At 41.1% G+C, this 15,735-nt stretch overlaps 1 long non-coding RNA gene across 1 annotated transcript in view; it reads right to left on the reverse strand.

Moving 5' to 3' along the window:
• Window positions 1-14,721, reverse strand: part of LOC126236566 (uncharacterized) — a 52,055-nt gene extending 37,334 nt beyond the window's left edge. The window contains exon 1 of the long non-coding RNA XR_007544959.1: window positions 14,630-14,721. This is a non-coding gene — a long non-coding RNA (uncharacterized LOC126236566). The remainder of the gene's footprint in view (window positions 1-14,629) is intronic.
• Between the last annotated feature and the right edge of the window lie 1,014 nt (window positions 14,722-15,735).

Genomic DNA, 15,735 nt, shown 5'->3' on the forward strand with positions numbered 1-15,735 from the left:
TTAGTAATCCAGAGGAAATGGTGTCATATCTCACGTTTCTATATGCATTTATTGCAAGCAGTTATGCAAAGTAGACTTTGAAATATCACGCCAAGGTGCGGGTTCACATTATCGAAGTAGTAAAAGTGACCGTGTAGCGTCTCAATTACTTGATATTCTCGCTTGAAGCGTAAGTACAAGTGCTTGCTGAAAAGTAATGTCTCCGTATTTTTATATGTCAAAACTTATAAATCTTCTTAAATAAAATAAACTTTATTAACATTCTACACCCTTTTTCTTCGTGTCACTATGTTTAACCAAACGTGAGAAAAGTTTCTTGATACCGTCACCGTAGAATATTTTACTTTGTTGATGGAGCCACAACATTACTCCTACTTGCACCGCTTCATCACTATCAAAGCGAAATCGTTTAAAAGTTTTCTTAGACTTTTGGAAAAAGATGACAGTAGGATGGGGCCTTGACGGGGTGTATGGAAGATGCTTTGTGGCCTCGTGTACAAGGTGTAGGGTTGTACACATGTCGCAGCGCTTGTGCATTCTGTGTCGTTGTCATGATGAAGGAAATGTAGCTCCATCTCTGCAAGAACTCTTCGATTATTCGTCTTTTCAGTGTCTTGAAGGAATACAACAAGCAGTATCTCGAGCTCTGTCAGTCACGTCACACACCGCCATGTCATACGCTTCAGTACGTAGCCCTCGATCAGCAGAGGGTTGCAATTGCGCTATGGAATTGTGATAGTCGATCGAGTAATATGCAAGACGCGTAATAGGGTAACCTGCATTGTTAACACAATGAAAAACTAGGAGGCATACATCCCGTATTATCAATACTTTCTTTCATTTTGTCTTCGGTAACGTCAGATACCCAAGAAAAGAAAGCATGATGCAAAACGAATGCTACAAAATAGTGTTATATCAATAAACAGAAATATAAATCGAGAGCCGGCAGCGACGGCCGAGCAGCTCTAGGCGCTTCAGTCTGTAACCGCGCGATCGCTACGGTCGCAGGTTCGAATCCTGCCTCGGGCATGGATGTGTGTGATTTCCTTAGCTTAGTTAGGGTAAAGTATTTCTAAGTTCTAGGGGACTGATGACCTAAGATGTTAAGTCCCATAGTGCTCAGAGCCATTTGAACCAAAAATCGAGACAGGTAAGAAAATCGTTATGAGTTAGATTAAGGACACCATTCAGCCGGCCGGGATATCCAAGCGGTTCTAGACGCTACATTCTGGAACCGCGCGACCACTACGATCGCAGGTTCCAATCCTGCCTCGGGCGTGGATTGGTGTGGTGTCCTTAGTTTAGTTAGGTGTAAGTAGTTCTAAGTTCTGGTTGAGTGATGACCTTAGCAGTTAAGTCACATAGCACTTAGAGCCATTTGAACCATTTTTGGAACCATACATTAATCATAATTTATTATGTTCAGTACTAAAATTAAATGTAAATCGCAAATGGCCACAAAACACATAATTTGCTTGATAGGAGTAGCCCACATTATACACGATGAAGAAAAAATGCCACACGTCACGGTCGGCATGCCATTGCTCATCCCAGTTCAGGACAAATGTGTATCAACCTAACCTTCGTCCAACTCACTGGTTAACAGAAATGCGATTCAGAAAATGAGGCTCTGGTAATGCTGTTACTGCATGCAGAGGGGCTAAGAACAAGTAGCATTAATTCTGGGCTGAGGTGGAGCTCTCCCATTAGCTCAGTGAGACGAGAAAATGCCGTAGGAATCGGAGACTTGGACTCAATGATGTTCAAGTTCAGTTTGCTCCAAACATCAAACAGTATCCAGTTGACACCTCCAATTGTGGTATGTTGTCTTTTTCTTTCTGTCTTTACTTAAAATTAAGACAGATCATGAACTTCTTACATATAAAACGTCTTCTTTGCTCTGTCCATGAGATAATTAAAAACAGTTGAAAATAATAATGCAAATAATAACATCGTCGGTATCCAATGAGTTACAAAAGACGCAGTACGTAGGGGATACTAAATTGCACATTACGTTACACATTATAATTCCATTCTAGACATCCATCGTCCAGTCTCATCTTCACAGTGCTGGTACGTAGACACACGAACAAAATTCAGTTTAGGAAAGGCGTTCAACTACCTTGCATTTGCAAACTTCGCAACCAGCTGTGTCGTACGTTGCTGGACCCTACACAACACGTCTGCATCCACTTTTGTTATGTTTCCCTCCCTCCCTGCAGTCACACATTCACACACCAAATTAGACTCCAGTGGATTAATGTCCAGAGATTGTGGAGTCCAGAACATCGAAAATCCATTACCCCTTCATTTCCACCGAGCGAGGTGGCGCAGTGGTTAGACACTGGGCTCGCATTCGGGAGGACGACGCTTCAATCCCGCGTCAGGCCATCCTGATTTAGGTTTTCCGTGACTTCCCTACATGACTCCAGGAAAATGCCATGATGGTTTCTTTGAAAGGGCACGGCCGACTTCCTTCCCCTTCCTTGCCTAATCCAATGAGACCGATGACCTCGCTGTCTGGTCTCCTTCCCCAAACAACCCAACCCCAACCCCCATTCATTTCCCTGGAAAAGCTTCTATTCCAAAGTGTGGCAGTGTACTAGCGTTCCGAAACCTAAGGTGTAACTGAACACCAAGAGAAACTTTTCAAACGCGTCAAGGAATGTACTGCAAAGGAATGAACGGTGCAAGGGCACATGCAAATTGTCCATTAATAGGTAAGGGATCAAAAGCAGTTCATTCATGATTCTAGCCTGTAGATTTATGTTGCTGCGCCAAGAACACAAACCATGTGCAGGGGTGTTTTTTTTTCAGAATTGTTCACATCGGAGTGAAGGCAAGGCACGGCGAGCACTGTATACAAGTGTGATGAAATCAGGGCAGCACAGGGAACTGACGTGCTGTGAAGAACCGATACATTGCAGGCAGTACCGCACCTAATGAACTGTGTGTAGGGACCGAAGAGGGCTGAGGGGACCTGACGCTGTAACTATTAAAGAGCACTCCACTTGTCTCCTCCACAGGAAATACGTCAGGTGTGTAGCCCAGAGGCGAGTGAAGAACGATTGTTTAAATTGCACGCCAACCTCGACGACATACTGGTGATGAATCTCGGCGGCAAACCGAACCGCTGAAACTACCACCAACCTCCGCTGCACGGCAGCGCAATAGCTGCAGAGGGGCGGGCTGGAGCTGCACCGGCGCGAGGAGCGAGAGTGCCGCTACCCTCCGCTCTCTGGGTGACATCGTCTGGCGGACTGCAGCTTGCTATTGGCTGGGGCGGGTCGGAGGCGCCAACTAGCGACCTCCCGGGTGAAGAGCAGTCTGCGGACACTCACGAATATGCCCTGGCTGCTAAGGCTAACAACAATGGCTGAAAGATGTTTTCCCTTCGGCGCTGTATGTGTGGTCCACAAGATGAGTTTGAGGGAGCAGCCACCCACGTCCCAGGCTACCTATGCAGCCAAAACCCGCGGCGACTCCTTAGCTGTGACGTGAGTAGGAGCGCTACGTCTGCAACGCAGGGTGGCCGGACGACGATGCAGCAGGTTCCACCACTGGTATTGGTGCTGATCCACGCATGGACGCCCCGTGGCGCCATCACTGGGATCGGTGGATGTCCTGCTGTTTAACTTTGATGCAGGAAACTCAACGAAACAGTTGCCGGTTTTTCTCTGCACGCTTAGGCGTAAGTCACCCCTCTCTACCAAATCATACCTCCCTGCCGTTGCGACTTATTGCAACCCCTTAGCGCCACAGGGCGGTTGTGAAATGTCACGTTCACAGGTGACACGCAGGTTGTATTCCAATCAATAATGATTGTTGTGAGTTGAAAATAACTTCAAGAGTGAAGGGAGACTCTCAGTCTGTCCCACGTTACTTTTAAAATGTTCAATATCTTTACTTGGTGCAGAATACATTCACATAGCTATACTCGTCCATTTCGGTCTTCTGGCCACTGGTGCTGAATCACCTTGCTATGATCATTGTGCATCACTTCAAAAACCAGTTTTTCACATATCTGGAACTGCTTTTGGTGATGTTGTTGAATGGTTTACAGAATTCAGTTATCTGTTTGTGTAGTAGGTTTTGTCCTTGGGCGACCACTGTGCATTATTTGTATACGAAGGTTACCTGTTTCCCAGAAGGCTGTGCTTCAGGTGACGAAAACCATTCTCATCTAGATGGCGTCTTCTGTGGTACTGTGTAGTATATGCACGAGAAACAGCAGCCTTTTGATTGGAAACACTCAGCATCAAAAACGATGTATATCTTTTGTTCGTTTCATCGGGAAGCTGCCCTACATAAAATTGGCAGCAGTAGCCATGGTTGTCCACTATGCAGTCAGTAGACACATACACACAGGTTAATGGATCCCACTCTAATGCCATAGGCAACTATCATTTTATAGGCCATTGTCTTGTGTTGAAATGATGCCCAACTTACAAATTACGAGAGCTGTGGAATGGGAACCATATAATGTAAAAGAAACCTGACAAGGTTTTGAACAACGGCTACATGTGGCTGTAGGTTTGATGTTTCGTCGGACCACTCAGTGAGCTGCATGGTCTGGCACGGTTATGTGGGATGACACACAGTCCTCTTTACATTCCGATGTCCTACACGATATGACAGTGTTGACAGCTCCTCGTTTTCACCAAATATGTGTATTCTAAACTCAACTGATCTTATTTTGACACATAATTTTTCCATTAGGATCTGGTTAAAGATTCGTATCCTGGTATTTATTCGTCACTCTGTAGGAGGAAGTTAGCCAACAAGAGTATGTAATAACATTCACTGAAATTACAAACGGCTAGAAAACAAGAATGTTGCAAAGTGGGAGTTGTTGTTGTTTACGTTATGGTTGGAAGGAGCTCTCCAAGCCTCTTTATGTCTCAAAATGTGACGTTTTAACTGATCCCTTTATCTAGTCAGCTTCAGCCCACAATTTACTTTTCTCCAAAATTCTGTTCAGTGCCTTCTTATTTGTTAGGGCATGTAGCAATCTTATCTTCAGCATTATTCTGTTGCACCTCATTTTAAAGGTTTCTATTACCTGCTTGTCTAAACTGTTTATTGTCCATGTTTCACTTCCATATACGGCTACACTGCGAACAAATACTTTAAGGTAAGATGTCATACACTCTAATTTATATTCGATGTTACCATATTTCTCTCCTTCGAAGACACTTGTCTTGCCATTGCCAGTCTATATTTTACATCCACTCCAACTCGGCTACCATAGACGTCCGCGTTCACTTTCGCCATTTTTATTCGCTGCAATTTTTCTATCTTCTCAATTCGTCAAATGAATGCAGTATCAGAGCGTAGCGTATCCCGTCGTATACAATCTTCTAAAAACAACCAGAAATACAGGCGGGAGACATCGTTGACAACCTCTAATATTTCTGCAGAAGCGTACCTTGCCACTTTCAAGACAAAACTGCAATAAGCAAGCGCGATGGAAACGAATTTAATAGTTCCGCTTTCGCTGAAAGTCCGTAAAGATAACACACACACTGTCAGCAGTAGCGCCGACGCAAAGATGGCCGTCGTCATGTGACCAAACCCGCAGATTCCACGTGTGACCGATTCGTAGTACTAAATATTTCTCGTACTAAATCGCACGGAATCATACTGTCTTCACGAAACGTAGTTAAAAAAAAAAATTAACTAAGTACGTATTTGTTTACATCTTTCTTTCTACTAATTTTGTTTAAATAATTACATTTTCAGTGCAGATTATAGCGTTAGTTGTTTGCTGCTGAGTGAAAGCCCGCGCCAGCCGTCCGGACGAAAGCGAACGCCCTTTGGAAGTAGGTAGCGGCCGAACCTCCTCTGACGCCTCCCGGACACTGGGACACTGGCGCAAAAAATGTTAACGGTGTCTCCGCTACTGCGATCCGCTACTTTTCTCAAGTCGCAATACAGCCATTCACTCACCCTCCTAACGTTAACTCTACACTAAAAAATGTTACTGCATATATTGTTAATAAACTTTCTATGTTCAAGAAAACCTGTGACTGGTGTAACCTAATGGACTTTACTGCAAGGCGATCATTTATCCTGGGCCTCTACCCAAAGCACAATGTGGATGAAGGGACTCGATGTGCAAAATCGGTGGGGCACACAAGATTGTACAATGTCTGACCTACCTGCTATCAGATCCATCCAAACCGAAGGAGCACACCACAGCAGCCTTGTAACCTTACCTTAGTTAGGCCCACTGTAAGAAATACTATTCCTAAAATTTTATTTTCGTTGGCCACGTCTGATGGAGCAGTTTTGAAATCTTTAACCGTTTTTCGTTTACTTATTTTTAGTGTTGACATTGCCTTTCAACGGCAGTATTTTTTCTACATGAATTTACTTCGAAACTCCATGGAAGCAAATTGGGACTGGCCAAGTGGCAGCCATCGTTACTTTTGAAAAAACTTGTTACGTTAATCATGAATTAGCAAGCAAAGCAAATTTAAATTTATAGCAAAATTAATGTTATTCCGTGGACTGTAGTTTATTTCTTTGAATAAAGCGACCACATTTAAAGATTGTGTTACAAACCAAAGCAATTACTTAGATTGAAAGTCTCCCTCTCTCTATTATGAAGCAGTTCGTAATACGAGGGCAGTTCAATAATTAATGCAACACATTTTTTTTCTGAAACAGGGGTTGTTTTATTCAGCATTGTAATACACCAGGTTATTCCCCAATCTTTTAGCTACACAACGCTATTTTTCAACGTAATCTCCATTCAATGCTACGGCCTTACGCCACCTTGAAATGAGGGCCTGTATGCCTGCGCGGTACCATTCCACTGGTCGATGTCGGAGCCAACGTCGTACTGCATCAATAACTTCTTCATCATCCGCGTAGTGCGTCCCACGGATTGCGTCCTTCATTGGGCCAAACATATGGAAATCCGACGGTGCGAGATCGGGGCTGTAGGGTGCATGAGGAAGAACAGTCCACTGAAGTTTTGTGAGCTCCTCTCGGGTGCAAAGACTTGTGTGAGGTCTTGCGTTGTCATGAAGAAGGAGAAGTTCGTTCTGATTTTTGTGCCTACGAACACGCTGAAGTCGTTTCTTCGATTTCTGAAGAGTAGAACAATACACTTCAGAGTTGATCGTTTGACAATGGGGAAGGACATCGAACAGAATAACCCCTTCAGCGTCCCAGAAGACTGTAACCATGACTTTACCGGCTGAGGGTATGGCTTTAAACTTTTTCTTGGTAGGGGAGTGGGTGTGGCGCCACTCCATTGATTGCCGTTTTGTTTCAGGTTCGAAGTGATGAACCCATGTTTCATCGCCTGTAACAATTTTTGACAAGAAATTGTCACCCTCAGCCACATGACGAACAAGCAATTCCGCACAGATGGTTATCCTTTGCTCTTTATGGTGTTCGGTTAGACAACGAGGGACCCAGCGGGAACAAACCTTTGAATATCCCAACTGGTGAACAATTGTGACAGCACTACCAACAGAGATGTCAAGTTGAGCACTGAGTTGTTTGATGGTGATCCGTCGATCATCTCGAACGAGTGTGTTCGCACGCTCCGCCATTGCAGGAGTCACAGCTGTGCACGGCCGGCCCGGACGCGGGAGATCAGACAGTCTTGCTTGACCTTGCAGCGATGATGACACACGCTTTGCCCAACGACTCACCGTGCTTTTGTCCACTGCCATATCACCGTAGACATTCTGCAAGCGCCTATTAATATCTGAGATGCCCTGGTTTTCCGCCAAAAGAAACTCGATCACTGCCCGTTGTTTGCAACGCACATCCGTTACAGACGCCATTTTAACAGCTCCGTACAGCGCTGAATCCTGTCGGAAGTCAATGAAACTATACGAGACGAAGCGGGAATGTTTGAAAATATTCCACAAGAAATTTCCGGTTTTTTCAACCAAAATTGGCCGAGAAAAAAAATGTGTTGCATTACTTATTGAACTGCCCTCGTAATAATGAATTAACTTATTGCACCTTTTACTCATTTATTAAACAAACACGCAATTTAACTTTCAAACTCTCATTACACAACATACATGACCAGGAAACAGGACTGGTGATGGCTTGTGTCAGGAATTTTTGGAGAATAAGTTTGCACATCTTCTATTTTTGCATTTCAAAGTAAGTAGAGTGTAGCCCCTTACACGTTTTGAGATCAAACAAACAAGTCTCTAAAAGTAATGCTTGCCCTGAGTTGTGTGCTGGAGGGCTCATAGTACTGTTGGTACAACAATTTCGGTCGGCTCTTCACGTCCCCAGTGATCGAATTCCTTATTGATAGCCACGTCACAAGCAGGAGCCATCTTTACTCGTCGGAGCGTCGGCCGAAATTCATCATAAAATTATTCCAATAATCTTGGTTTCCGAATTGATACATACTGGAGACGACTTTGGGTCATAAAAGCCGTGCCGTCCGAATATTTGGTTGCACTTTTTTCACAACTTTAGCACCAAATAAGCCTCACCTTAGAGGACCTATCACAGACCGATACAAATGCTGTGAAGGCTCCCACGTAATTGCCTTTCTTTCCACCGTCTTTTAACTTGGCGCTCCTCTCGCCAAGGCCACCTCAACTTCTGGTCACGTAAAACCCTTTGTACTACCGCTCATGTTATTCTGTACATTTGATTAACATATTAACCGTGAAAATTAGCCCTGAGGTGGTTACGGTCATTACAATTTTTTCATTGAATGGCAATAACATTTTCCTTATCGTTAATCTACAATTGGGTATGAAGTAATTCGTTTATGTCAAAGAGTTTTGCATACAAACATAACCATTTTACACATTCATTTGCTCTCTCCCATTACATCTTTCTATAGCACCTAATATCGATCTTTCAACATACCAGTACCCTAAAGCAAAGTTAAAAAATATTGAAAAATTTATTTACTTTTTAACGGTGGCTTCACACATGCCGCACATTTCGTTAAATCGTCCTGAAGGGATGAGCTTAACGAAATGTTTCTTCAGTAAAACTCTATTCCTCTATGATCAAAATTATTGCTATACCTTCCAGCAAGATAACACCTTACCAAGCGAAAAACACAAACCTAGGTTACATCAAAATTTACGTAACTACTATTCCTTCACCATCTCCTCCTCTTATTTTTGCATATTTGGTCCTCTCTTTGGTAAAATACACATTACTCATTACTTGCTTGTCTTCAAATTATAAATTTTTCTAAGTTACTTTTATAACTTGAAATAAAATTGGCCCAAAACATTAACACGTACAGTAACTTTTCGTTTAGCTTTTGTTTTTAGTTGCGCTTGTAATTCCGACCTTCGAATGAAGTAGGCGATAGCTTATATTTAAAGAAACTTATTCCAGAATGTTAGGTGAGTTTAATGCACCTTTCATAAAGTGTTGATGACAGAAAGGTGGCGTTTTAGGGCACAGCCTTCGAATGCATCAGCCAATCACATCGAGAGATTGCAATTTTTTGCCATACTTACCGCAAAAAGGCACTATCAGCTGTTGGTACCTCACACCAGTAATTATGTCATATACATAATGCTGCAGCGTCCATTGCTCCGAGGAAAGGATCCTGGACGCAGGTATGATGTAGGTGTGATATCACAAGACGTGGGATGTTTCTAGTCTAGGATTTTCCATTTGACTTCGGACAGTCGGACGGAATGCTCTTGATGCACGGTAAAGTAACCCACCACACTGCCAGTCGGACTAAGCCTGATCTTCAACAATTCGGTTGAGAAACACTGCAACATGCTCCGTTCAGCCAGAACCTTTCTCTGCGTGATTTTCACACCTTTGGTGACCTGAAGAAAGACATGTGTGGACGTCCGTTTCTGCCGGTCAAGGAGGTACAGTTGCCAATGCGCTTGTGAATCCGTCACCGGCCGACCACATTTTACGAAACAGGAACTTTTCATCTGCTGTCACAATGGTATAAACATCGTAATATGTGTGGTGACTCCTTTTGACTGGAACCATTCCAAGATACCCTTGTTAAAACATGTACGCAGGGCACATTTCATTAAGTAACATAAAAGTACAACTTCACTAAGTATTTACAGCTCATTACAGGTTATTCTAAGTGTCTTCCACAACATGGCAACTGGTTAATAATGCATATGTACACACACTATTCTACCATACATACACTTGTACCAAGTACACATGTGCTTCGTACTAAATGTAAATGGTCGAGTTACATGGACTTTTATCTACAAAACGTGGAATCTAAATTCATACATAAATCATTATGTGGACATCAGCATTGAAAACCATTTTAGATGCTGCTCATTAAATAGTGGTGTGTTTATGGCTTTTAATTTTGTTTATCCAAGGTATACTAGCAAGTAAACACCAACATTTAGAGCAACGCCTATTTCAAATGGACCAGTATATAATGTTTGCCTGTTGTTGTCTTTTCTATTCACGAGGGAGGATTTTGTGTGATTACTGATGAGGTCTCTACCTCCTACATTTAATCCTTGCATCTCCATACTTTTTTGTATTCTCCAGTGACAGCGGGTCTGTCAACTTACTATGTGACTTGTAATGTGTTTGGTGAATGGAGGGCAGGATGTTGCTATCGGGTAGTAAGCTGAGCAGAATGTCTCTTTCATTTCAAATTTTTAACAGAAATTAAGCCAACCTTTCAATATACCTGCTTCCTGGCTTCTGAAGACAGCGACAGTGCAACTGTGGAATAGCTGTCGGTGGTGTGCAATCAGACATGGCAAAAAGTTTGCTATCGAATAGAGCTCTGTATGAATAAAGTGGCCTACTCTAATTGAAACGCTCCTTATAGCAACACTGCATGTCTGGCAGGTAGAAATATTTCGAACAACGTATAATGATAAAGTTCTATGTACTGCAACGATTGAAACAAGTTATTCTAATTTTATAATGTACTTTAAAAGAAAAACACATTCCATGAAACACTGGTAACCGGTAACGTAAATAAAATATTTGATGGACAATGCACTTGAAGCTGTAAATCTAATTTTCTGTGACTTAAAAGTTCACCAACTGGCACATACTGCCACACTCGCAACCACACGCGATACAAGACAAAACCAGTTGATAATTAACACAAATATCCACTGATCGAAAACTTGACTAACAGACATTGTTTGATTACACACAGCGAATCATGTCACCCGAAACAAACATTGGTGCTGACAACATCATCGGCACATCCGTTGCGCAGCAATTCCAATTCCTGATTAAACACATAAAATTTCAGAATTATTACTTGGTACAGACAGCAGAGAACCAATTCCGGCTCACACCATGTGTGACAGTCGATATCTTCAGCACGCAAAGTGTGTCAGAGTTGCAGAGGGCAGGGTGCCCCTCACAAGGCATTGCCACACTGAGCTAAGCCGTAAGCAAGAAGTGTAGAGGGCGCACTGTGATTACAAACAATAGGTAAATATGTGTGCCATTCAGAATGGAGTAGTAACATGTGACATCTCAGTTTAGCGGTTGATGGCATCTTAGCATTCGTGGGGAGAGCGAAGGGAGGGAAAACCGACAATAACTGAGACTCCACAGTGAGGACAGGTCTAGCTACAGGTCTAGCTTAAATACCTTCCATATCAGAAACAATACTGCATGAATCTGATTCTGACAGCATGACAGTCTTGCTAGTTACAGCTGCGCTGTGATGGAACTAATGCATATTACATGTTTGCAACAGAAGGTTCTTAACTTACCGCAAAATACTGCTAAGTAGATAGCAATTGCTGTTAACAGTAACTTTGGTGTTAGCAATCAGGCACTGAGATATTTATCCTCTGAGGGTGTTACCCCTGATATTAAAAGTATGGAAGTTAAGTGTGCGATTAGATCCACTCTTCCTATAAAGGTGTTATTGTAAGCCATTAATTCTTAAATAAAACCCTTAATTTAGATGTAGACAGTGTTCAGCGTACGAACTATATTTGCCACCACCAAACAGATTTCGATATGGTGCCTATTCCATAAGATTCAGTTAAAACTGAACACGGCACATATACTGCCTAAACAAATGTATGTCATGAATAATAACCAACTCTGACAGATAGACAGAAAGTTCCACCATGACTGCAACAGACAAATCATTTGCAGCCAGGCAAATGGCAACAACAAACTTTCTTCACACAGGTGTGCAATCAGTTTCTTAAGAATAATCACTACAGATGATATCAAAGAACATCGAGTCACTTATCCAACGTACATAAAACGGAATCCTAATAGCCTCACGTCCCTCTGACTTACTGGAAGAGTGCCTCAATGTCGAACGAATCAGTGTAGGGGGAATATGAAGAGGAATGTGGCATCAGTGGAAATTGAGACAGGGGGAATGCTGGGTTAGTACCTGCAGTTATGCAAAGGCGTGTTGAAGCGAGCAGGAGACGCGTGTCAGACTCCGGTCTTTGGTACAAAAATGCGCAGAAAAGTGTAAGGTACAAATTAGACAGTTGCAACTAAATGTCATTGCAGAGCAAGGGGGATATCAAGTGGGATGAGACGTGAAACGGAATGTGGACTGCAGTGTAACGCATGCTATGGTAATGCGTGGAGCTGTACAAAGCCTCTGTGCGCAGGGGCTTGCCGTAGTAAGCGCATTTACCTACTAAGCAGGAATCCTGCTTTCTGCTCTTGGCCTTGCAACAGATTCTCATTTTTGACTTCGGTCTATCAATATATGTTTGAAACTTATAAACATGCCTGGAACCACATAGTTTCATATAATCTATATGTAGACCTCTTCATTTGAGGTCTGGGCATCGTGGGGAGAAGTTTAGTATTGCCATAAACAAAACGTTATAAACTATTATTCTGAAGCAATAGGGTTTGGAAGTAGTAATTATATTACAAACTGACTAATAATTTATTATAAAAAATTACTTCTTCTGATATATTATATACAATACTTTGTTGTTTATTACATTTTTGTACACTACTTCTTGCAGTACGCATATGATTTTTTATTTACAAGAACTTATTGTTTATTAACAGTTTGTGATTATTTCCTACTTCCATAGCGTTTTTTACTTAGATTTTCTGAGATCAGATTTGTTTGCTGTATTTACACACTCACACACACACACACACACACACACACACACACACACATACACTCGATCATTTTATCAAGACATATTATTGTAGTGGATGAAATTCAAATACCTCAGAGTGTTCAGTAAACAACAGTCTTCCACCCTCCTTTTGTATTAGAGGATTGCTGTGCTACGAGAGAAAGTAATCTTTTGCCAAAAATTTAATGCTTTGATCCAGTAGGTGGAATCACTTAATGAAAATAGTATGTCGGCTCGTTTCGTAAAGAACTGGATTGTTAGAAATTCGCTTAGACACACTTCCCCAGCTCCTAACAGAAGTACGAACTTTGGAGTAACAGGCATATCTCCCAATGTAACCTCATTACTCTGAATCTTCATATTTTTTTTAGAATGTATTAATTGGCATTTCTGAAGACGAAACAGGAGTAATCGAGGATTGCATAAGTCAGACATCTGTCTAATCATAATGAAGAGTGATCAGTTCCTCATCAAACATCGGATATTCCCATGTGCATAGAAAGGATTTTTCTTGTAAATACGTATTTGTTGTGAAAAAAATTCTTCTTTTAATATTACATAAAAATTTTTATAGGTGTACCAGTATGGGAAACGGTTAATGAAACAGTTACGTAGTCCAGTCTGGCTATCTTTAGTTTTTCATTAATAACACTATTTAATCCTCTTAAACTGCTGTTACAGCAGTAAGTCTCAATTCTCTTCAGCTCCTATCGGTGGGTGACCTGTCACATGTATGTCCTTGGTAATGCTTGATTTTTTGTAACTGCCTAGCCCAAAGACGTCTCTAGGTTCTTAACATCTCTGCCATAGAGACTAGTGTTTGCTCTATGCATCTGTTGCAACTGGAGTATTTTTTATTTTATTTTACTTCATTTTTGTGGTATACAGACAGGAAACTAGTAAATTTACAGTCGATTTACTTATTCTTTCCATAGCATTCATCGCTTTGGAATATTTACATAAACCTACATACTTTCGACAGAGATTTTAGATCTTTCTGAATGTACAGGACATTCCTCCATTCATTCATTAGACCATAAAGCTTTTTTTGTAAAGCAAAATACTATGGATTAATTTCTTACAAGTCGCACGTTTACAGCAATGTATTAGCATTGGTTTTTCATGGTGTTGTAGCATATGTCGTGTTGGTGTGTGTGCCTTGTTCTATTATTTTCTGGTTTTGACCATAAGGAAAAATGCGAAAAGAAAGTAATTAAATTCGGATGTGTGTAAAATGTGTGTGTAATCCGTATAGTAAAGTCACTGATCCTCTTGGTATGAATAAATGAAACCAAATCTACATACGCTAAATTTAAACTTCCTGGCTTATCGCCATGTTATATGAAATGAACTTGAATACAGCCATTTTGTGTATTGAAAAGAACCTATCGTTTAAGGTGATAACTATTGTCGTAATTCCGATGCACTCGCAAATTCTCAGAAAACTAAGTAACATGAAATGAATCTGAATTCTGAATGAATTTAACGTTTAATCTAGAGATTGATTATGCATACTGTAAACTGAATGCAAATGCGCCTATGCTGCGTCTTACCGTAATCTGGAAATTGGATCCGAAAATTCAATTTCGACCAGGTCATATCCGGGAATTCCTGATTGTTTTCCAAATAATGTTTGGTAATTGTTCCTAAGGTTGTTGTTGATTGTCATGGAAAAGAGAACAGATGGTATAATACATGTAACAAAGTCCTAACACGCGGCCGCCAATGTAAATAATAATAATAATATTACCACATATGAGGATGAGAATTCATATCATATAGTTAATAATATTTCAAAGTATTAAGATTAAACAATATTATTTCCCCATACATCGTCTGGCGTGTGAACAACGGCATTGGTAGCTGATGTTGTGCGTTTTCTAAGTATTTTTGAATTACTGTGAAGACTGACCTATGGTTCCTTTATGATGGGACTTTATAAATTTCCATCAGATCGCACACAGACGTCTGCCATGTCGCAGCCGTTTACACCCTTGTTAACATCATTTAAATGAGAAAAGGACATAGAGATTAATGAAAAATATATTCAAGAAATCACCTACGCACATTAATAATGAACAGGCATTTAGATATAAATAATAATTGTTGCTTGACGTACAGTATATTAATATAATTGACTACGTCGATACGCCTCTTCAGATCTACCTATGTTCAGTACGTAATTAATTATGCCAGAGTTACGGAGCAATGACAAAATGCCTCCGTACAGAAACAGGTTACTACACCACTCTAAATAGGACGACAGGTGTCAGAGCTGAAGAACAACAATGAAACTATTGCTGTTTTTCCTCACCGCAACTACATATTATGTCTTTGACAGCGCGAAAAAATTATATTATCGCTTTCGTGTGCAGATGAGCACTTAAAAATAGTTTTCGGTGGTGTGCAATCAGGCATGGCAAACAGTTTGCTCTGAAACAGAGAACTGTATGAGTAAAGTGGCCTACTCTAACTGACACACTCCTTATGACAACATTGCAGGTATGGCAAGTAGAAGTATTTCTAATATTCCGTATGAACCACAGAACAAAGAAGTTCTATGTACTGTAACGTTTTAAACAATTTATCATAATTTTCTAATGTGCTGTAAGTGAAAAATACATTCCATGAAACACCCAGAACAGTCAGCCTTCAATAA

This window comes from Schistocerca nitens, chromosome 2 (assembly GCF_023898315.1).
Source record: "Schistocerca nitens isolate TAMUIC-IGC-003100 chromosome 2, iqSchNite1.1, whole genome shotgun sequence".
NCBI lineage: Eukaryota > Metazoa > Arthropoda > Insecta > Orthoptera > Acrididae > Schistocerca > Schistocerca nitens.